The sequence below is a fragment of the Lynx canadensis genome, chromosome D3 (assembly GCF_007474595.2).
Source record: "Lynx canadensis isolate LIC74 chromosome D3, mLynCan4.pri.v2, whole genome shotgun sequence".
In the NCBI taxonomy this organism is placed as follows: Eukaryota; Metazoa; Chordata; class Mammalia; order Carnivora; family Felidae; genus Lynx; species Lynx canadensis.
In genome coordinates this window covers 73,633,853-73,657,842 of record NC_044314.2, presented here as the reverse complement: position 1 = coordinate 73,657,842, position 23,990 = coordinate 73,633,853, and the positions used below count along the sequence as shown (strand labels likewise).

Below are 23,990 nucleotides of genomic sequence, written 5' to 3'. Positions count from 1 at the left end.
ACTAAATTCTACTCCTGAAATTATTACACTATATGTTAACTAACTTGGATGTAGATTAAAAAAATAAATTAATTAAAAACAAACCAAACCAAACCAAACAAAAAAAGCTTCTTTACAGAAAAGGAAACAATCAACAAAATTTAAAGACAACCTAAGGAATGGGAGAAGATATTTGCAAATGATATGTCTGATGAAGGGTTAGTGCCCAATATATATAAAGAAATTATACAACTCAACACCAAAAAACCAACTAATCCAATTAAAACATGGACAGAACATGAACAGACATTTCTCCAAAGAAGACACAGAAATGGCCAATAAACACATGAGAAGATGCTCAATGTCACTAATCATCAGGTAAATACAAATCAAAACCACAATATCACCCTATACCTGTCAGAGTGGTTAATATTCAAAAACACAAGAAACAACAAGTGTTGGTGAGGATGTGAAAAAGGAGCCACTGCTGATGAGAATGCAGACTGGTACAGCCACTGTGGAAAACAGTATGGAGGTTCTTTTATTCTTCAGATAAAATTATGAGGGGTGCCTGCTGGCTTAGTTGGTGTAGCATGTGACTCTTGATCTCAGAGTGGTAAGTTTGAGCTCCACATTGTGTATACAGATTACTTAAAAATAAAATCTTAAAAAATAATATAAAATATGATACCATCCAGTAATTCCACTACTGGCTATTTACCCAAGGAATATGAAAACACTAATTCAAAAAGATATATACACTCCTATGTTTACTGCAGTATTATTTACAATAACAGAATTATGGAAGCAGCCCAAGTATGTAGCAATAGATGAATGAGTAAAGAAAAAGTTGCGTATAAAAAAAAAAGGAAAAGTGGTGTATATATACAATGAATATTACTCAGCCATAAAAAGAATCTCGTCATTTGCAACAACATGGATGGATCCAAAGGTATCATGCTAAGTGAAATAAATCAATCAGAGAAAGATAAGTACCATATGATTTCACTAATATGTGGATATTAAAAAACAAAACAAATTAACAAAGAAAAAAGAAACAAACAAAAAAACAAGACTCTTAAATATAGAGAACAAACTGTTGGTTACCAGAGGGGAGGTGGGTGGTAGGGATGAGTGAAAGGTGGTGGGGATTAAGAGTGCACTTATCATGATGAGCACTGAGTAATGTATAGAATTATTGAATCACTATATTGTACACCTGTAACTAATATAACACTGTATGTTAATTATACTGGAATTAAACATTTAAAAATAAAAATAAATGATAATATTGGACTGAATAAACTGAGGAAGATAATTACAATTTTTATGACTTTTCTTAAAACATTACAGACTCAAAAAGACTTTGTTTTTCTAGATTTAATAGAACTTTTTATCTTAAGCTGACTTACAGCAATTTGATCAAATATACCTTTGTGAACAAATTAAAACATCTATCTTTTCTCCCTGCTTGATCTCTCCAAAATCCAGAAACTCTCAGTAAATATGCTTATATTTTTATGGCAATATATTTATTTGCATTAATTCAATAAGAATCTGTTCTTGTAACAGGGCACAATAGCAAACATTGATTATATTATCAAGGCTTTGCTGGAATGTCACATTTGAGAGAGGCATACATAGACTCGAATATGATCAGACAGCTTTAAGGACCTAACGTTAACTTATGGAGCCAATAAAGCCCTTGGAAATATTAGCCTGCACAGGGATCCCAGCAGCATCACCGAGTAAAGAAGGTCACTTCCTGGCAGGTGCAGGAACCTCAGGATATTTTGAGAACCTCAAGAAGAGAGGAATTCATCCAAATCTATGGGTATCACAGAGGAAGTCTGATGGCAAGAATTTGGCTTGGCTTTTGGCCTTAAGAGGCTGTTATAAGTTCCATCTAGAGATTCGTCATAAAAGTTCTAGCAAAGCAGGTTTTAAAGAACTTACATGGTCAACAACCTTTCTTGTTGGAATTATGTAAATAATCAGGCCATTTTTTAAAAAATCTAGACTCATTTTGCAAACACATTATTATTAATTTGGCTATCCTTAGTAAAAATGGGGTTGATTATAGAGAAAAATATGCTTCAGTAACACAACTTTGTAGATACTAAATTTTACAATTGATCATTATAAACTGGACTAGATCCTGGATTCTTCTAGTGTCTCCCAATGCCTGGCTACAACACTTCAAGATAAAATTTTTTATTTTTCTCTCAGTTTCTGACAACTGGAATCATTTGATAAACCAAACTTCCCTTTATTCCTGAAGCCCTGCAAAATGAATAGAAATGACTTGATGTAAACTTCAGAGAAATCCCCACAAAAGCTCATGTATAGACAATCTTCCTGCCTGTTGCTCTGTGGGCACCTCAAGAAGGTCACTAGAGACATCAAAACTGCCACCAGGGAAATCCTTCACATCACCACCGCCTGACCTATGCCATCTGAAGATGCTTCCAGTCCGACATCTAGATATCTCACTGGTAGAATTCAGGACTCAAGGTACTGGGTTTATAATTTGTTCCAACCATTAACTTACATTCTTCCTTTGTTTCCATAAGAGTGCTGCTTATCAGTTACCTGATTGCTTGCCCAATATGGGCCTAGCTTTGAGAGCCTCCTTTGAGAGAGCATCACCGCCTCCTGAAATGAGTTTAACTGAACTGACCTATTGTCAGATTAAGAGACTGGTTCCACAAGAGGTAACAATCTACCTGCTCAACTTCGAATGTGTGAGACTTCAGGGGTGCTTCAGAGGAGGGAACTGTAGGGGTTGAGGTCGGGTTGCCCCAAGATGGGCCCTTTTCTCATGTGGATTATTTTGAGCTGAAGTTAATCTGAGACACTTTGAGGTCAAGAGAAATGTTGGCCCTTCCTTTATCTACATAGAAGAATCCAAATTGGATGGCCTTTCCAGAATAAGTTAAATAAATATATCTGAGTAACCCATCTATATGGCAGGGCAAACATTTGTTTACCAAACATTTACTCTTTTTCATCTTCCTGTGAATTGCATTCCCTCCCTTTGAGGCCCTAGACCCCTAACCCTTCTCCTTAGTTAGAATGACATACATGTCTCTTTTTTCCTGACACTCTTTGGAATTTCTATGTATGAGTGGATTCCCTGAATGTATGCTAATAAGTTTGATTTTCTCCTCTTTATCTGTCTCTTATCAATTTGGTTCTTAGTCCAGCTAGAAGGATCTTTGAGGGGACAGGACATTCTTGTTCGCCGACAGTAATAAAGGGGATACAATAGTATACAATAGATAGGAAAAGACTCAGATTTTTCCTTTATAAGTATTTATTCTTATTAATGCCCTGCGGCGTGTGCACTTGGGGTCTATTACCTCATGCATGTGTGCTCTTAGGACACCTGTGCTGTTTTAGGCTGCAGCATAATCTGTGTGTCACTGCTTCCTCCTCAAGGGCAGGTCTCACCACAGAGAAGTCTGCCTTACAGGGGCCTCCACAGAATCTTCTCAATAAAAGAGGCTTGGAAACAAGGTCTGTGGACCTAGGGGTTTTTGTCTCACTTCCTCCTTATCTGAGTCACCATGAGTAACAGTAGCTGCTCCCACTGCCATGATATGTAGCACAGTAATAGCCTCGTCCTCAGGCTGCGGCCCAGGGATGAGCAGAAGCCCCGCATTGGCCGAGGCATCTTTGGACCCAGAGAAGCAGCTTGGGACCCCCGAGCCCTGGTGCTTATTTGAATCTGAGTAGAACCTCAGCAGATGCCGGGGAGAACTCCCCAGTTTCTGCTGGAACCAGTATATGTGGTAGACGTCAACACCGAAGCCACTGCTTAGGGTACAGGTGAGTCTGGCTCTTGTTCCTCGAGATGCAGACAGGGAGACGGCTGGGTCAGCACAGGCTGGGACAGGGAACCTGATACTCATAAGTAATGGAACAAGGACAAGAGTATAGTTTCCCAGGGTCTCAGCCAGAGGGGCTGACACAAACTAGAGGGCTGCCCTGTGTCCCTGAGGCTTGTCCTTACCGGCCGAGTAAGACAGGAACACATGGAGGACAGGAGTCCAGGCCGTGGTGATACAGCACTTAGTCCCCACAGTGGGCTGGGCTGCCCCAGGCCTCCTTTTCTCCTCTACCCTCTGCCACAAGAGGGACTGTCCATGCAAATAGGTGACAGTGACAGTCCAGCCCCTCCTTGAACCCTGGTGCTGGAGCTCAGCTCACACCACACACTGAGGAGGATGGAGGTTGGTTTCAGCCCTGGGGACAGCCCTGGGGAGAGCCCTGAGACAGCACACAGGGTCCCTGAGCAGAGGCCACCAGTCAAGCAGTCAGGTGCTGAGTACACAGCTCTGGTCTCACCCATGTGGCTCAGACATGTGCCCACAATGCCCCCGCTGGCCCTGGTACAGGTTGCACTGTGGGTGAAAGGCAATGTCAGCATCCTGCCTGGGTGAGGGGCAGGCTAGCTCTGGCCAGCCCAGGCCTGGTTTCCACCACCCCCTCCTCAAAAATGAGAGGGATCCCCCCACCCCCACTCGAGCCCCTCACTAGGCCGCAACCTTCTCACCACTATGTACCCCTTAGATCCCTAGAATGGTCTCAGATGTTGAGTTAGGAACCCTCACTCATGGGTTTTCATTAGTGGGGCTGGGGAGCCCTGTGACCTGGGGATGTGTCCTGCTGTCAGCACAGCAGAAAGAAAGAGGCCCTGGACCAGCCACATCCCATCGTTTGAAAAGATGGAGAAGTTCCTTCTCCCCCTGACCCCACTTTCCATTGAGGCATGTTCATATTCCTGTTCTCACCTTGTATTCTTCTCCTGTAAATCCCTGGTGGGGTTGCAGGGGTTCCATCAACAAAGACCATGGGCAAAGGGATTGAGAAGAGGCTGCTCTGCATGGACAGAAAGACAGAGGTCAGCTCCCTGGGACACATATCTCAACACAGCTGTTTCAGGAGGACCTGGGGCTGGAACCCTGACCTGAAGGTGAATGGGTCTCCATGAAGAGGGCAGAGCTTAGGGTGGAGCTGGGACCTGGTGGGAGGAGAGACTGAGGAATAAATCCAGGGGGTGAGGTCTGGGGGTCCCAGGTGACCCCAAAAGTGCGCTTTGAGTGGCTAAGCTGAGGCTAAGTGACAGAAAAGAGGGGTTTCACAAAGTCCTGTTTCCATAGGGACCCTCACATCAGAAGATGACATGGACCACCCATTAGACTGGAAAATACTTTGGTAGTGGAGTGTCCTGAGGAGGTGTTCTAGGAGAGGCCTGGGGACCCACACAGCTGCCTCTGCCTGTCCCCAGGAACATATTCAGAAAACTGAATATTCTCAAGGAAAATATTCAGAAAACTTTTCTACTTCTCTCTGTCTCTCTCTCTCTCTCTCTCTCAAACACATAGAGAATTGTCAAGTGAATCAGTGGTGATGGGCATGTGTACTATAACATTTCATACCATGAATGATACTCACTTTGTTGTAAACATGGTAACTGTCTCATTTTGTCCTAAAACTTCCAAGTGTCCCATAAATTCTGTGTGTGGTCATTCCCCTTCCTGTGGCTAATTTTCTTGAACAAATCATAAAAATGTGTGTGACTGGGTGTCTATTTCTTACCAAAGACACACATCTTACATTTTTGGGGTTATCTAAAATATAACATTAAAAATAATTATATATAGGTATATGTCATATAACATATAATTATTCACCGACCCATTCACCGCAACAGAAATGCACTGTGAAAATATCGTGATATGTTTTTCTTAATTTCTCAGTGAAGAAGCACCTTTCATACACACAGTGACAGAGAGATGGCTCGTGAGTCCATAGAGACAGAGGACACTAAGTACAGAGACTTAGCTGCACTCAGAAAAGAAGTATGTAATATCCATAATGATGAGAAGCATTTATATAAATTCATAATTCTATTCTTGCATAAATATGACTTAAAAAATTTAAACTTCTAATAATGCTCCTTTATATTAAGTGTACAATATTATTTTAATTGATTATTCTATTATTAAATAATAATGTTAATTATATAACATTAATTATTTTAAAAGTTTATTTATTTATTTTGAGATGGGAGGCGGGAAGCAGAGAGAAAGAGGGAGAGACAATCCCAGGAATGTTGCACACTGCCAGTGCAGAGCCTGATGTGGGGCTTGAATCCATGAACCGTGAGATCATGACCTGTGCCGAAATGAAGGGTCAGATCCTTAACCGACTGAGCCACCCAGGCACTCCTTATCACTGATATTTTGTACCCTTTGCTCTTTTTGATTTAACCTGGAACAAATTATAAATTGTTTTAGAAGTGTCAAATGACTCAGGAGTGGTAGAAATGGATGGGTAAGGTATGTCAAGTCAAAAATGTGCCTGTGTTTATTGTCAACAAGCCAGCTTTTGTCCTCTTCACCCTGAAATTTTCTTTCTCAACCACAGTTGGAGGGCAGGTAATTTTCCGACAAATAACTTGTTTTGAAAAACAGAGAACAATAATTGTGACACTGAGATTCCCTTTTGAAACAAAATATTTAGTCTTCAATGACACGCTCCTAGATGTAGAAATACACTTAAATAGACAACAGCATGTGGACCCCATAGTGTGGGGCATGTGATCACTCTGGAAATTGAGGGTGACAAGGTAGGACACAGGCTAGTTCTTACTGGGCCTGGGAAATCCCACTTACAGTGGTTTTCCTGGGTCCTGAGTGGGCTCAGCTATAGGAAAGTCACACCCATGGGATCTACTTCACCCCTTTCACCCCTTTCCCTGGAGCAAGCTCAGAGTTTTTCCAGTGATGGTGGAGCCCCCCCCATTCACCCTCTTACATTATACAAAGTGGTTGTCAGTCCTTAGGGCCCCATACCTGACCCTCAACCCAACCTGTGCCTGACACCCCTCTCTCTGACATCCCAACTGAAGGTTCAGGCACCCTGTCAGTTTGCCAGGCCAGCTCCACACCTGCCATTCCTCCTGGGCCTGAGTCCTCACACAGCGCCTCACAATGAGTCCCTTTGTCACTGGGCCACCATCCTCCTGGACAGTGCTCAGCACAGGAGTCTGGGAAGGAAGCGAAGTGCTCTGCCCTGACCTCACAAAGAGCACACTCTATGCCCTAGAAGGTCTGTCAATTTGCTGGAATGGCCCAGGGACATCTGACCCAAGAGAAGCTTTCTTAGGGACAATTATTTTTCTTCCTATTGATTAATAATAATAATAATAATATCACTCCAGAGGTTCTGGTCGTATGAAATATGGATCAAAAAGCATAGTTTTGTTGTCATCATGAGTTTTCTTTTTGTTTTAAGTTTTCCTAAGACATCAGAACATTAAATGGGAAATTGAGAGGAGATCCAGAGTGGATCAGAATCTACTTCCAGGTGTAGCTAATGTTAAAGGACAATCATACAACCCACTAAGTTGAAATTTCTGATTGCCTTTATTCATCCATTCAGGAGCCTGGCAACATCACATCTGACACAGAAGGTGCTTAGAGGAGTCCTAGGAAATGGAGGCTTTCATAGGGAGAAGCTGGGCAGGACAAGGAAGGTATCAGTCAGAAAAAGGGTTGTTTCTGGCAAGGTCACCTTCCCTTAGGGGAACGGCAGGGAGTCCTATCAGGCAGATTACATCACTCATGCTGACCAGGAAATTCCTGATGGTTTGGCTGAAAACTCAACTCCTGGAGAGACTGAAACTACAGGTAGGTTAGGTATGAAGTCTTTGTAGAACTTAATATAAGTGACTCCATTTTGGGCCTATTGTTTCTTCCTAACACTAGAATATGTCAAAGTTATTTTATTTTAAAATGGGAAAGTACCCAGAGCAGTCCGAGGATCCAAGGAGGGGCAGAGAGAGAGAGAGAGAGAAGCAGGGCTCAAGCTCACCCAAAGTAGGACTCAAACACACCCAATGTGGGACTTAGACTCAGGAGCCGTGAGATCATGACCTGAGCTGAAATCAGATACTTAATGACTGAGCCACCAAGGCACCCCCTAGAGCAGTCTGACGTTTTTGTCCAACTTCTTCATCTACTTCTATTACTGTGTCCGTCACCAACATCAAATGACTGACAGTAATAGTCTGCCTCATCCTCTGATTGAAGCCCAGAAATGAGCAAAATCCCTGCATTGGCAGAGGCATCTTTGGATCCAGAGAAGCGGCTGGGGACCCCAGAGCCTTGACGCTTATTTGAGTCTGTTACATAGGTAAGGAGGTAACGAGGAGGGCTCCCTGGCTTTTGCTGGTACCAGAATATGGGGTAAATATCAATCCTTTCACTGTTGAGGGTGCAGGTGAGTCTGGCTGTTGTTCCCAGAGATGCAGAGAGGGAAGGCGGCTGGGTCACCATAAATTGGGAGATGGAACCTGCAAACACAGACATGCATGGGTGATGGGGCAGAACCCTGGGTAAGTTTCTTCAATGCTCTGAGTCAGAGGGGCTGATGCAGGCTGGGAACTGAGAACTTGTCCCCAAGGCCTATCCCTACATGTGCAGTGACAGAGGAGCACTAGGAGGAGAGGAGTCCAGGCCATGGTGACACAATTTCTGGTGCCCACAGTAAACCTGACTGCCCCTGGCCTCCTTTTGTCTTCTACCCTCTGCCGCAGGAGGGGCTGTCCATGCAAATAGGTTCCATCTAGTGACTCCCCAGCCCCTCCCTAAGCCCTGGTGCTGGAGCTCAGCTCACACCACACACTGAAGAGGATGGTGGTTGACTTCACCCCTGGGGAGAGCCCTGGGAAGAAGCATCTGTTGAGACAACACACAGGTCCCTCCTCAGGGAACTCTGCCACTCCAGAGAGGACATAGCTGCTAAGTTCCCAGCAGGGAGACCTGGTCCTCAGGTCCAGGCTCCTTTGAGTAAATGGTCCTCACTGAGCAGCTGTGTAGGCTGTCTCACAGAGCCACCTGCCGGTCACAGGCCCAAAGCCCTGAGAGCCCAGCTGGTTTCTGCAACTCACCAGGTCCCTATCTATTCACACATCTGTGATCTGATTTACTGATAGTGTGATTCCATAGTGCTGTCCATGATTACTGTAGTGTTTTTCACTCTCAGAAGGAATCCTGGTCTATGTGAGATGCAAAAGTTCACCTAAATTACAACGTAAGTTGCTGGCACTCCAAAGATGATACTGCAAACATCATATCTCTTCATTTGTATGCAATTTAGAATATTGACATATGTAGGTAAGCATGTTTACACAAACTCTGGATCTTGAAGATTTTCTTCTGTTTTCTTCTGAAAGATTATAGCTTTATGTTTTACAGTTAAGTCTAGGATACATTTAATGATTTCTTTTTTTTTTTTTAATTTTTTTTTTCAACGTTTATTTATTTTTGGGACAGAGAGAGACAGAGCATGAACGGGGGAGGGGCAGAGAGAGAAGGAGACACAGAATCGGAAACAGGCTCCAGGCTCTGAGCCATCAGCCCAGAGCCCGACGCGGGGCTCGAACTCACAGACCGCGAGATCGTGACCTGGCTGAAGTCGGACGCTTAACCGACTGCGCCACCCAGGCGCCCCTAATGATTTCTTTTTTTAATAAGAAGAGAGGCTTAGGTGAAATTAATTTCCCCCTATGGATATCTAATTGTTCTGTGGTCATTTGTGCAAAAGGCTATCCTTCTAAAAGATTTTTTCAACTTTGTCAAAAATAATTACCTACAAGCCAGCTTTGGACACTTTGCATTACGGATCTCTTCCTTTTCCTGTGCTGGTTATTTGTGGTGACCATGAAGAAGACCCTGAATCCCAAAGCCAAGGTGGCCCAAGCCCAGGTGGCACAGGTGGTCAGCATCAGAGTGGGCCTGGGGCTGCAGAATGTGCTGAGGACCAGCTTGGGGCCTAAGGTAATCGTTCCCTGACCCAGTGGTGTAAGGTGGTTAGGGCAAAGCCAAGGGCCCGCATCTGTTGTCTTAGGGTTAGATTGTCTATCTCATTTAGATCCCCCCTTATGCCCTTGATAATGGGGGGAGGGTGCTCATAAAGGATTTTATAAAGGGAGAACCCCATCTGCTTCTTTAGCCTCCCATTTGCAGTTGCAGTCTGCCTTCCTGAAGGTCCTTTATCTCTCCCTGCCTAATGTTAACCCTTTCCCTATTTATTTCTTCCCTGGAATAGGGCCTATAACTGCTGTTAGGGAACAGGGACGATGACCATTCTGGCTTCTTCAAGCTGATAATGGATGGTGTAGGGGTACAGCAGTTAGAGTCTACCCAAGGGTCAGTCGAGTGGCCCACAGTATGGTTTTACAGGAAGGTTGGCAGGCATGAGGCGGCATAAACATTAGCAGACACAAAGAGAAAAACACAAAGTAAAGATTATACTGGCCAACAAGGTGGCATCTTAAGATAATGTGTATAGTTTATCAAACCTGTCAGACAATCTAGGAGAGACCCTGACTTTGTAAACAACATATGTCAGAGAATCTCTCATAACCCAGGTGATGGAGGAGCAGGAGCAGTAAGTAATCAATTTTCAAGAGTTTGGCCCTAATTTAATTAAAAAAATTTAAAGCATCTAATGCTTGTGAGGTGTTATTTAGAGTCTTGCTGAGTATAAGAAGACAGTTTGCTTTATTTTGAGATGTAAAACTTTTTAAGAGCCAGGAGTTCTACTAGAGAAAGAGTCAAAGCAGCCATTTACCACTAATTGCAAAATTTTAGGTAATCCAAACCTGGGTATTATTTTATAAACCAGAACTTTTATTATTTTTTGTGCCTTTTTTGTCTCACAGGAGAAGGCCTTTATGCAGTTAGTAAAAGTATCAATCCATACCAACAGATGTTGGAATTCCTTAGACCTTGGCACGTGAGTGAAACCTAATTGTTAGTCTTTCCTGGATAGTCTCCAGTTCCTTGGTTGCCTGGGAGAGCAAGTTTGTGGTTGGAAGGATTGTTTTTAATACATACTTTACAGACTGATACTACTTGTAGAACTGTCCTTGACAAATTTTTTTCCCAGTAAACATCCTTTGGACCATTTGATAAGTTTTGTCCCTCCCTGAATGAAAGGCCTTATGCTGTGTCTTAATGATCTTTTAGCTCTGTGAGCTTGGTAATGCTAATTGCCCTGCTCTGTTTGTAACCATTCCAAGGGCTGGAGACAGTGTCTAGGAATCAGACCCCAGTGTATTATTATTTTTTTGGGGGGAAGAGTAGGTGGGATTGAGTCTCCTTTAATAATTGATATAGCAGGCAAACTATTTTCCTGAACCCTGGTATCTACAGCCTACGATATCCAGTAATTTCCAAAAACTCACATAATTGTTTATCTTTCCTGGAGTTAGTAGCACCACAGTCTCTAATTTAGTTATAATATCCCTTTCTAACAAGGGAGTAAGGCCCTCTGGCATTATCAGGAAAGAATGAGAAAAATTAGGTTTCTCCATATACATCCTAGGGGCTGAGAGAAAAATTTAGTTAGAAGTTTTCTGGAGATGCCTCTAATCGTCATGCTGCATTTGGATAGTTAGTCTGGAGTGGAAAGGAGGAGAGAAAAGGTAGCTCTGGTGTTAAGAAGGAAATCAACCAGTGTTCCTTCTATATTTAGAGTTACCCGAGGTTCTGGGTTTCTGATAGACAGTTGCTTCAGGGGAGCCACCATGAAGAGCCCCAGGCCTTGGTCCCTTCCAGGGACATTGGTTATCCGAACCCTTGCAGATAGAGGTCCCCAAGGGCATTCAGATCTCCAGTGATTGTCTCCACGTAAGGGACATGGCTTATGGGGTTTTCATTTTGGTTGTCCCCTCTGAGGACATTCTCATTTTAGTGTTCGGAACGGCTATATAAATGACACTCGGTGCCAGGACCTCAGGAAGTCCAGTATGACGTAGTACATAAGACCACAACTAAGACCTCAGATTTTTTTTTTAAGCCTCCTTTTCTGTTTTTGGTTTTGTTTTTTTCTTATACCCAATTGGCAGCTCATAAGAGCTCCTCCAGGGTTCCTTCAAAGCCAACAGCCAATTTTTGCATTTTCTCTGAATATCTAGGGCTGATTGAGTGACAAATTTGTCCTGAGGGGTGTCAGGGGAGATAGCCATATATTTAATGAGAGCCTCCCTCAACCTCTCCAGGAAGGCCATTGGGCTCTCATTTTGTGTTTGTAAAATAGTGGCTAATTTAGCATAATTTAAGGGCTAAATCTTAGATTTCCTTAATTTTTTTTCAACACATCTGTCTCATTAAGAGTCTGATTTAACAAAAGCATTGTATTTTTCCAGGTCAACTCAAAAACATACATAATATTCTGAAAAGTCTTTATACACTTATCCAATCAGAAAATTTACCTAGATCTTCTTTTATCTGTCTTAAACCTTGTAATGTAAAGGTTTTTTTCTTTTGGCATTCTAGCTTCTTGTAAGGGAAGCATGCCTGTTACATTACGGGGAGAGCCTGGATAAGGCGGGTAGCAGGGAGCAGAACTGTATTATTTTTTTAAATATAGATTGAGGACCCGAGGAGGAGGAGGTTGAGGTGGAAGACTTCCCTTCCTCCTTCTCTAGGTCTGTTTTGGATACAGGGACCTTAATTGTTTCCCCTCCTGATTGCTGGACTTTAGAAAGGGTTGCCATTAAATTAGGATCCACCTTACATTGTTTATATGTATCTCAATTTTTTTCTTAAGGCCCCAAAACAGTGAACATAGGGGAATCCTCCCCATTCCCCTTCCCATTTGCAAAACAAGTCCAATTGTAGGATAGTATTGTCACTGATATTTCCCTCTGGTGGCCAGGCTCCTCTTCCAATTTGTATCGGGGCCAAGCTTTTGTGCAGAAGAAAATGAATCATAATGCATTCCAGTGGCCTTGGTTGGGGAATTACCCATCTATAGGAAAAAGGAAGAAAAGTTGTCCCTTATCTCATTTTCCTATAGCTGGCCAGGAGAAACCTCATCTCCTGGCTCTGCATTTTGGCTAGCTATGCCACTGGCAGCCAAAAGCCCTGTCAGTCTCATGAGGTGCTGGGAGTACTCATTCTTACCCAGGCTTGACCCTACCTCTGAGAGCTGACCTGGTCTTTCCTGTTTTTTTTTTCTTACCCCTCCGTTTCCTACCTGCAAGACCTTGGAGGGTATGGTTTGTGACCAAGCAAGGTGTCATAGGATGCAGTAATTTTATTTTTTTGTCCAACAATAACATATATATTGATCATTGGCTGTTGAGGGAGGGTGTTAAAGGGCCAAAGTCAAGGTCTATTCCCCTGCCTTTTCCAATAATGCCCACATAAATATGTTTCAGCCATGTGGATGTCCATTTTTGGCATACAGTGGGCTAAGTTTAGTAACATGGCTCCCATGTATCTTAGTAAAAGTCCTTCATTTATCATCCCTCCCTCATAGGGCAGAGGCACCCATTCCTCTGCTAAACAGGAACAACACAAATGTGGAGGATTTGGAGGCTGGCACCAAGGGTATTGTCATCATTTTCCCAGCCTTTGCATAAAGGAGGAGGAATTTTAATCCTAACCCAGTGTACTTTTAAAATCCATTTATTTTAACCTTAATCTGTCCTGACCGCACATAAAATTTCTTTTTAAAGATTCCCCTTCATGAACCTTCTACAACTTTTCTTTGCATTTAGATTTTGTCCCAAGCCATTTCTCTCCAAATAACCAGTCTCATTTAGGACAAAATTACTTTCTTTTACCTTCAACAAAAATATATTTCCGTTTCTTATATCTGCTACTTTTCTACATACAGAGTTGCTTTTCTTATTTTTATCAGTTTTAACTATATTTAGCAGAATTTTAACTCTTAGAAACCTTAGCCTCCAGTGAAAACTAAATAGTAACCAATTGTGAATTCTACGTTACATCAGAATTTTTTTTAGATGGCAAACTTACGAATCCATTAAGCATAAAACATATTTTCCCACAGATCCAAATATCCTTGGTTTCTCTGCAACAAGTCAGAAGCACAAACCCACATCCAGTAATTAGTGCTTTAGCTCCTTATCTCATTAGATATCCAATGAATTCAACCTCAATTTATCATGTAAGCAAAACTTTAATGTTTTAGGTTACCAAAGACTTTGAAAGCTATCTTAACAATTACCCGTGAAAGCCTTGAGACAGACCAAATTAACCATCGTTTTAAGTCACCTTTTTGCTGACAAATTGCAACAGAGAGAATAAGAGTTTATTTGACCTTTAGAAACCCTTAAGTAGAAAAACATTTTATGTATTTAATGCTGATAACTCTAAAGACATTTCTATTCTATTTTATTTTGTTATTTAAAAAACTTTTTTCAACGTTTATTTTTGAGAGACAAAAAAAGACAGAGCTGGAGTAGGGAAGGGGCAGAGAGAGTGGGAGACACAGAATCTGAAGCAGGCTCCAGGCTCTGAACTGTCAGCACAGAGCCCCATGTGGGGCTCAAACCCCTGATCCGTGAGATCATGACCTGAGCTGGAGTCAGATGCTCAACCGACTGAACCGCTCGGGTGCCCCAAGACATGTCTATTTTAAACCAACAAACTTAAATCCATTTAAATACCAAATATGTTCCGTCTGTGTCTATTTAAAAGTTAATAAATTTGTGTCCCACTGGGTATTTTTAACTGAGGCACCAGTGGGGAAATCTGAAGTGTGGGGTCTTCGCTCCAAGACCTCTAGGGTGGGAGGAGGAGCTGATGGTTCCTGAGGCATTGAGGAGCCCGTCACGCAGGCTGACCCCCAGGTAGTGCAGAAAAGGAGGAGCGGAAGGGAAGGCAGAAGAGGAGAGGTGGCCGCAGAAGGCAGAGAAAGAGAATTCCCTGTTTGAAATCTTGTCAACTCAGACAGAGGAGCAGACTCCAGGTTTCCTTTCTTTTGTTTTGTTTTCAACTAGGGGAATCACTCTGTCCATGTCAGTCCAGAGAATGCAGGGAATTTCCCTGAAACAAAAGGAGTTTTGGCAGCTGCTTGGGAATACTCCTTAAAGTCCCCGTTCTGAGGTAGAATAACCAGAGACGGTTGGCTCTAATTATCAGAGCCACTGACCCAGGAAGTGAACTAGAGACAAGTCCCCACACACAGTCACATGGTGACTCCAACCCACCGCCCAGCCCTTAGAGTTTGCGGCTTCATTCCTTATCCCTTGTGGAACTACTAGGGCAACTCTGGGCGGTGATCAGGCTCCCCTTCTGCCTCTTGGGGCAGGTCTGCCAAAACGAACCCGGGTTCTTACCAGTCTGATGGGTGGTGCTCCCTGAGCTGGTTCCTGAGCCTCACAGGTCCTGTTGGCACACATGGGGTCCTTGCCCTGGCTCACGGAAGGGCAAGTCTCCTGCAGATCGAGCGGTCCGCTGGCACCAGGTGCGACTCCGAGGTTTGTATCCCTGATGGCAAAGGAGGTGGAAATGCACCGTCTCTGAATCCCAGACATGAGCCCCCAAGTAATGTAGCAGGATTCTCCCACAGAGTTGTGACACCAAGGCTTTTCTTTCCAGGAAGCAACTTTATTCCTGCCGGCATCACTCAGTTGGGTTTGTACCCAAAGAACTGAGGACCGAACGCCATGTGGCATAGTTTTTTAAATATATTTTTTTACTTCTTTTTCTCCCATACATGGTAACACACAAACATGTGGTCTGATTAAGTGGTCTCACGTTACAAGGTTGTGAGGGATGTTGTCACTTATGCATATAGTCAGGTTGCCTTGAGGCTTTTTTTTGCTTTCCTTAGGGAGAGGACCCTACCTTACCTCACTTTGCCTGAGTGTCTTTGGAATTTCCATGTCTGTGTGGATTCTCTCTATGTGTGCTATTAAATCTGACTTTCTCTTGTTAATTTGTCTCATGTTAATTTGAATCTTAGTCCAGGTAGAAGGGTCTTGAAATAGACAGGACATCCTTCTTTTACAACAGTGGTACAGGAGACAAAGCAGGAAGGAAAGGCTGAGGTTTTTCCTTTAAAACTATTAATTATTGTTAATATATTCCAGACCCTGAGGAATGTGCAGTTGGGCTCTATTCCTTCACCTGTGTGTGTTCCTGGGACACCTGTGCTGTCTCAGGCAATAGCATAATCTGTGTGCCAGTCCTTCCTCCTCAAGGACAGGTCTCACCACAGAAGAATGTCCCCTACAGGAGCCTCCACAGAAGCTTCTCAATAAAGGAGGCTCAGAGGTTTTTGTCTCACTTCCTCCTTATCTGAGTCACTGTGAGTAACAAAAGCTGCTCCCACTGCCATGATCTGTGGCACAGTAATAGCCTCGTGCTCAGGCTGCAGCCCAGAGATGAACAGAAGTCCTGCATTGGCCGAGGCATCCTTGGATCCAGAGAAGTGGCTGGGGACCCCAGAGTCCTGGTGTTTATTTGAGTCTGAGTGGAAGCTTGGGAGATACCGGGGAGGGCTCCCTGACTTCTGCTAGAACCAGTTTATGTAGTAGCTGCCAATATTGAAGCCACTGCTCAGGGTGCAGGTGATTCTGGTTGTTCCCGGAGATGCAGAGAGGGAGGACAGCTGGGTCAGCACAGGCTGGGACAGGGAACTTGCAAACACAGACACTCATGGGTGATGGGCTAGGGGCCAGAGTAAAGCTTCTCAGTATCTGAGCCACAGGGGCTGATGGAGGCTGAGAACTGTAACGTGGTACCTGAAGCCTGTTTATACGTGTGCAGTGAGACAGAAGCACAAGGAGAACAGGAGTCCAGGCCATGGTGACACAGCCCCTGGTCCCCACAGTGGGCTGGGCTGCTCCAGGCCTCCTTTTCTCCTCCCTCTGCCACAGATGGGGCTGTCCCTGCAAATGAGGTCCATCCAGTGACTTCCCAGTCCTTCCATGAGCCCTGGGGCTGGAGCTCAGCTCACATCAGGCACTGAAGAAGTTGGAGGTGGCTTAACCCTTGGGAAGAGCTCTGCAAGGAAGCACGTGTGAGACAACTCAAAGCCTCCAGGCCTGGCTTCCTCTGAGTGAATGGTACTCACTAAGCAGCTGTGTATGGACTGCAGGGCTGTCCCACAGACCCCCTGTTGATCTCATGTAGAAAAATAAAAAATGAAAAAAAAAAACTCGTAAGAGATAACTCCTATTAAAAGTAGATCAAGGGGCGCCTGGGTGGCGCAGTCGGTTAAGCGTCCGACTTCAGCCAGGTCACGGTCTCGCGGTCCGTGAGTTCGAGCCCCGCATCGGGCTCTGGGCTGATGGCTCAGAGCCTGGAGCCTGTTTCCGATTCTGTGTCTCCCTCTCTCTCTGCCCCTCCCCCGTTCATGCTCTGTCTCTCTCTGTCCCAAAAATAAATAAACGTTGAAAAAAATAAAAAAAAAAAAAAGTAGATCAATACATACCTGCTTAAGAAGATACAAAATTGGCTCTACCAGAAATACATTGAATGAATATACCAGTTTTAATAGGAAAATGGAAAATGTTCACGTCAAATAGAAGCATGTGCTCTGAAGAACAACTGAGAGCAAGGGAGAGTCCATGACCGTGGAAGTGTTGAAGCCAAAGGACTTTGAACCCCAAAAGTCGAGGAGGTAAAAGACAGTCACGCCTCCAGGAACCCACCAGGACAACCTAATGGGCCATAGGGCTACTTCAATGAACAAATCAAAGCACACCAGGTGGAGGGTCCAAAACATCACTACAAGTAGGGAGATAAAATAATCAAAGTCACAACAACAGAGAGCAAGTAACACTCTCCAAAAAACACCTCCTGAAAGGCCAGGCCCTGGACAGTGTATGACCCCTTTTAATATAATAGTGCTTGCAGGTGCAGGGCACATAACAAGATTTTCAAACACATAAGAGACAGAAAACTAGTCTAAATGATGAAACAGAAAAATTCTCCTCAAAAGAAATTCCAGGAAGAAATGACAGCAAAAGAATTGATCAAAACAAATGTAAACAATATAACTGACCAAGAATTTATAGTAGTAATCATAAGATTAATCGCTTGGCTTGAAACAAGCATAGAAGATAGCAGAGAATCTATTGCTGCAGAGATCAAGGAACTGAAAAATAGTAATGATTAATTAAGAATGCTATAAATGAGGTGCAAAATAAAATAGAGGCCATCACAGCAAGGATTGAAGAGGCAGAGGGGAGGATAGGTGAAATAGAAGATAAAATTATGGGAAAAGAGGAAGCTGAGAAAAAGAGAGATAAAAAGATTCTGGATCATGAGGGGAGAATTAGACAACTAAGTGATTCAATGAAATAGAACAATATCTGTATCATAGGCGTTCCAGAAGAAGAGAGAGAAAGGAGCCAAAGGTGTACTTGAACAAATCATAGCTGAGAACTTCCCCAATCTGGAGAAGGAAGCAAACATTGAAGTCAGGCAGGCACAGAGAACTCCCTTCAGACATAACTTGAATCGATTTTCTGCACAACATGCCATAGTGAAACTGGCAAAATACAAAGATAAAGAGAGAATTCTGAAAAGAGCTAGGGATAAATGGGTCTTAACCTACAAGGGTAGACACATAAGGGTAGTAGCAGACCTATTTACTGAAACTTGGCAGGACAGAAAGGAGTGGGAGTAAATTTTCAATGTGATGAATAGGAAAAATATGTTGCCAAGAATCCTTTATCCAGCAAACCTGTCATTCAGAATAGAAGGAAAGATAAAGATTTTCCCAAACAAACAAAAACTGAAGGAATTCATCACCAATAAAGCAGCCCTACAAGAGATCCTAAGGGGGACTCTTTGAGTGAAATTTTGCAAGGACTACAAAGAACAAGAGACATTACTACTACATTACTACTGGAGTAGTCATACTTAGATCAGACAATGTTTTAAACTAAAGGCTGTAACAAGAGATGAAGAAGTGCATTATATAATAATTATGGGGTCTATCCATCAAGAAGAGCTAACAATTATAAATATCTATGCACCAAATTCGAAAGCACCCAAATATATAAAACAATCGCAAACATAAGCAATCGTATTGGTAAGAATGTGGTATTTGCAAGAGACTTTAATACTCCACTTACAACAATGGACAGGTCATCTAGACAGAAAATCAACAAAGAAACAATGGACCTGAATGATACACTGGACCAAATGGACTTGGAAGATATATTTAGAACTTTTCATCTTAAAGCAGCAGAATATACATTCTTCTCGAGTGCACTTTGAACATTCTCCAAGATGGATCACATACTGGGTCACAAAACAGCCCTCAATAAATATAAAAGAATTGAGATGCATACTTTCAGATCACAACGCTATGAAAGTTGAAATCAACCACAGGAAAAAGTTTGGAAAACATCCAAATTCTGGAGGTTAAAGAACATCCTACTAAAGAGTGAATGAGTCAAACAGGCAATTAAAGAAGAAATTTAAAAATATATGGAAACAAATGAAAATGAAAACACGATGGTCCAAACCCTTTGGAATGCAGCAAAGGCAGTCCTAAGAGGAAAATACATTGCAACCCAGACCTATCTGAAGAAACAAGAAAAATCCCAAATACAAAATCTAACAGCACACCTAAAAGAACTAGAAGCAAAACAACAAAGAAACCCCAAGGCCAGCAGAAGAAGACAAATAATGAAGATCAGAGCAGAAATAAACAATATAGAATCCAAAAAAAAAAAAAAAAAAAAACCCAGAACTGATCAATGAAACTAAGAGTTGGTTTTTTGAAAAAATAAACAAAATTGATAAACCTCTAGCCAGGCTTCTCAAAAAGAAAGGAGAAAGGACCCAAATAGATAAAAGCACAAATGAAAATGGATTTATTACAACTAATCCCTCAGAAATACAAACAATTATCAGAATACTATGAAAAATTATATGCCAACACAGGACAACCTGGAAGAAATAGACAAATTTCTAAACACCCACACACTACCAAAACTCAAACAGGAAGAAATAGAAAATTGGAACAGACCCATAAGTAGTGAAGAGATTGAATCAGTTATCAAAAATCTCCCAACAAATAAGAGTCCTGGACCAGATGGCTTCCTTGGGGAATTCTACCAGACATTTAAAGCAGAGTTAATACCTATCCTTTGCAAGCTGTTCCAAAAAATAGAAATGGAAGGAAAACTTCTGGACTCATTCTATAAAGCCAGCATTACTTTGATTCTCAAACCAGAGACCGCACAAAAAAGGAGAACTACAGGCCAATATCCCTGATGAACATCGATGCAAAAATTCTCAACAACATAATAGCGAATTGAATTCAACAGCATATAAAAGAATTATTCACCATGATCAAGTGGGATTCATTTCTGGGCTGCAGGGCTTGTTCAATATTCACAAATCAATCAATGTGATACATCCCATTAATAAAAGAAAGGATAATAACCATATGATCCTACCAATAGATGCAGAAAAAGCATTTGACAAAATACAGCATCCTTTCTTAATAAAAACCCTCAAGAAAGTCGGGATAAAAGGAACATACCTAAACATCGTAAAAGCCATGTATGAAAAGTCCACAGCTAATATCATCTTCAATGGGGAAAAACTGAGAGCTTTCCCCCTGAGATCAGGAACACGACAGGGTGTCCACTCTCACCGCTGTTGTTTAGCATAGTGTTGGAAGTCCTAGCATCAGCAATCAGACAACAAAATGAAATAAAATCATCCAAATTGGCAAAGAAGTCAAACTTTCACTTTTTGCAGATGACAAAATAATCTACATGGAAAACCTGAAAGACTTCACCAAAAGACTGCTAGAACTGACACATGAATTCAGCAAAGTCACAGGATACAAAATTAATGTATAGAAATTTTTATACACCAATAAAGAAGCAACATAAAGAGAAATGAAGAAATCGATCCCATTTACAATTGCACCAAGAACCACAAAATACATAGGAATAAACCTAACCAAAGATGTAAAAGATCTGTACACTGAAAACTATAGAAAGCTTATGAAGGAAATTGAAGAAGATATAAAGAAATGGAAAAACATTCCGTGCTCATGGATTGGAAGAATAAATATTGTTAAAATGTCAATACTACCCAAAGCTATCTACACACTGAATGCAATCCCAATCAAAATTGCACCAGCATTCTTCTCGAAGCTAGAACAAGCAATCCTAAAATTTGTATGGAACCACAAAAGGCCCCGAATAGCCAAAGTAATTTTGAAGAAGAAGACCAAAGGGGGAGGCATCACAATCCCAGACTTTAGCCTCTACTACAAAGCTGTAATTATCAAGACAGCATGGTATTGGCACAAAAACAGACACATAGACCAATGGAATAGAATAGAAACCCCAGGATTAGACCCACAAAAGTATGGCCAACTGATCTTTGACAAAGCAGGAAAGAATATCCAATGGAAAAAAGACAGTCTCTTTAACAAATGGTACTGGGAGAACTAGACAGCAACATGCAGAAGGAAGAAACTGGACCGCTTTCTTACGCCATTCACAAAAACAAACTCAAAATGGATAAAGGACCTGAATGTGAGACAGGAAACCATCAAAACCCTAGAGGAGAAAGCAGGAAAAAAACCTCTCTGACCTCAGCCGCAGCAATTTCTTACTTGACACATCCCCAAAGACAATGGAATTAAAAGCAAAAATGAACTATTGGGACCTTATCAAGATAAAAAGCTTCTGCACAGCAAAGGAAACAATCAACAAAACTAAAAGGCAACCAATGGAATGGGAAAAGATATTTGCAAATGACATATCGAATAAAGGGCTAGTATCCAAAATCTATAAAGAGCCCACCAAACTCTACACCTGAAAAACAAATAATCCAGTGAAGAAATGGGCAGAAAACATGAATAGACACTTCTCTAAAGAAGACATCCAGATGGCCAACAGGCACATGGAAAGATGCTCAACGTCGCTCCTCATCAGGGAAATACAAATCAAAACCACACTGAGATACGACCTCACTCCAGTCAGAGTGGCTAAAATGAACCAACCAGGAGACTATAGATGCTGGGGAGGATGTGGAGAAACGGGAACCCTCTTGCACTGTTGGTGGGAATGCAAACTGGTGCAGCCACTCTGGAAAACAGTGTGGAGGTTCCTCAAAAAATTAAAAATAGATCTACCCTATGACCCAGTAATAGCACTGCTAGGAATTTACCCAAGGGATACAGGAGTGCTGATGCTTAGGGGCACTTGTACCCCAATGTTTATAGCAGCACTTTCAACAATAGCCAAATCATGGAAAGAGCCTAAATGTTCATCAACTGATGAATGGATAAAGAAATTGTGGTTTATATACACATGGAATACTACGTGGCAATGAGAAAGAATGAAAAATGGCCTTTTGTAGCCATGTGGATGGAACTTGAGAGTGTTATGCTAATAGAAATAAGTCATGCAGACAAAGACAGATACCATATGTTTTTATTCTTAAGTGGATCCTGAGAAACTTAACAGAAGACCATGGGGAAGGGGAAGAAAAAAAAAGAGGTTAGAGAGGGAGGGAGGCAAAGCATAAGAGACTCTAAAAACTGAGGACAAACTGAGGGATGATGGGGGTGGGAGGGAGGGGAGGGTGGGTAATGGGTTGAGGAGGGCACCTGTTGTGATGGACACTGGGTTTGTATGGAAACCAATTTGACAATAAATTTAATATTTAAAATAAATAAATAAAATAATATTTGACATGTCAAAAAAAAAAGTCATTTGAGGCTGAAATCTTTAAGGACAGATGACTTTTCTAAGTGCTCCTGGCTGGTTCAGTTGGTTAAGTGTCCCACTTTAGCTCAGGTCTCACTCTCACGATTCATGACTTGGAGCGCCACATCAGGTTCTGTGCTGACAGCTCAGAGCCTGGAACTGGCTTCAGATTCTTTGTCTCCCTCTCTCTGCTACTCCCTTGTTCATGCTCTCCCTCTCTCTCTCTCTCTCAAAAAATAAATAAACATTAAAAAATTCTTTAAAAAATGAATGACTTCTCCTACATCCTAGAGTGATTCCTAGGACGTAAATTCTTCTTTAATGACCCCGTGTTTTTCAACATTACTGTGGCAACAGACAGGAGATGATGGTATAGGTTCATGAAGTGATTAGTGGAAAGGGGAGGCCGGATAAGGGGAAGAGTGGAATTTGGGAAAAGAAATGACCCTAGGCCTGGAGATATAACATGACATTAATGAATAGAGAAAGAACATTCAGGAGGGTCACTGACAAAGAGAGTTCCAAGTGTGGGAAAACCAGAAGAGTTCATTTCTGACTCTTAGTAGTAAGCTTTGTGTCTTTCAGAGGCAGAGTCACAGTGGAATTGGAATCAGGCAGATAGTGATTTGACTCCCTGTGACCAGGACCCTGTGAGGTGGGGAGACTCAGCAATGACACAGAGGTGACTGAGGGAGCCTGAGAGCAGGAGCAGCCCCATATGGACTGTGTGGAAAAAAAGGAGTGGTTCCAGTACTGGCCCCTGACTCTGTTCCTCACCCAACAGAGTGAGAGCAAAAGAAAAGGTCTCAGGTGCGTGGTGGTCTAGAAATGGTCACCATTAAGGTTTCTGGAAAACTTTGTACCTTCTAACAACCTCAGGGAATAGGAGGCCATCATAGTAGGAATATGTTTTCTGCTTTCTATTTCTCATGGGACTGTTTGCATTGTAGGTCAGAACCTTGTGCCACTGAGGGTGTGTGGGCTGGAGTTGATCTGGTGCAGGGGCATGAGAATGGTATGGAGGCTGAGCTGTAGTTTTATGAGACATAAAGACCCTGGCCTGTGTCCCCTGTGCAGATTGTCCATAGTCCATGCTCCGACCTGAATAACACGGAGGATGGAGGGAAGATGATACAGGTGGCTGGGACTTCTTTCGTGAAGCTTCCATCATTTTCTTCTACCTGGACCCCAAATCTCCCAAATACACGGTTAGTCAGTGAGTCCAGGTCCCACCAGACAGTCACTGTGTTACCCAAAGCAATAGGTATCCCTTCCCTGGTTGCCATGATGGTGTCAGGGCAGAGGGTGGGGTGGTTTGATCCAGTCATCCTGAAAGCTGGGGTTTCTTACCAGTGGGTCAGTAAGGGCCAGTCTCTGTCATCCAGACGTTATGTTGTGTGGACATTACCTGGGACTGCAGACACATTTTCCCCATGTGGGAAGTCAGTGTGAGACACAGTACATTTGGTTTATG

The 23,990-nt window shown here is 42.5% G+C and overlaps 1 long non-coding RNA gene and 2 gene segments (V, D, J or C); 1 reads left to right on the top strand and 2 right to left on the bottom strand.

Moving 5' to 3' along the window:
* The window catches only part of LOC115528231, a 917,695-nt gene that overhangs the window by 432,883 nt on the left and 460,822 nt on the right, over positions 1–23,990 (bottom strand).
* LOC116738411 overlaps positions 1–23,990 on the bottom strand; it is a 688,014-nt gene that overhangs the window by 399,949 nt on the left and 264,075 nt on the right.
* LOC115528241 lies at positions 323–21,869 on the top strand. The gene is made up of 3 exons (XR_003973186.1): positions 323–440; positions 5,099–5,103; positions 21,832–21,869. It is a non-coding gene; the product is annotated as an uncharacterized LOC115528241 (long non-coding RNA).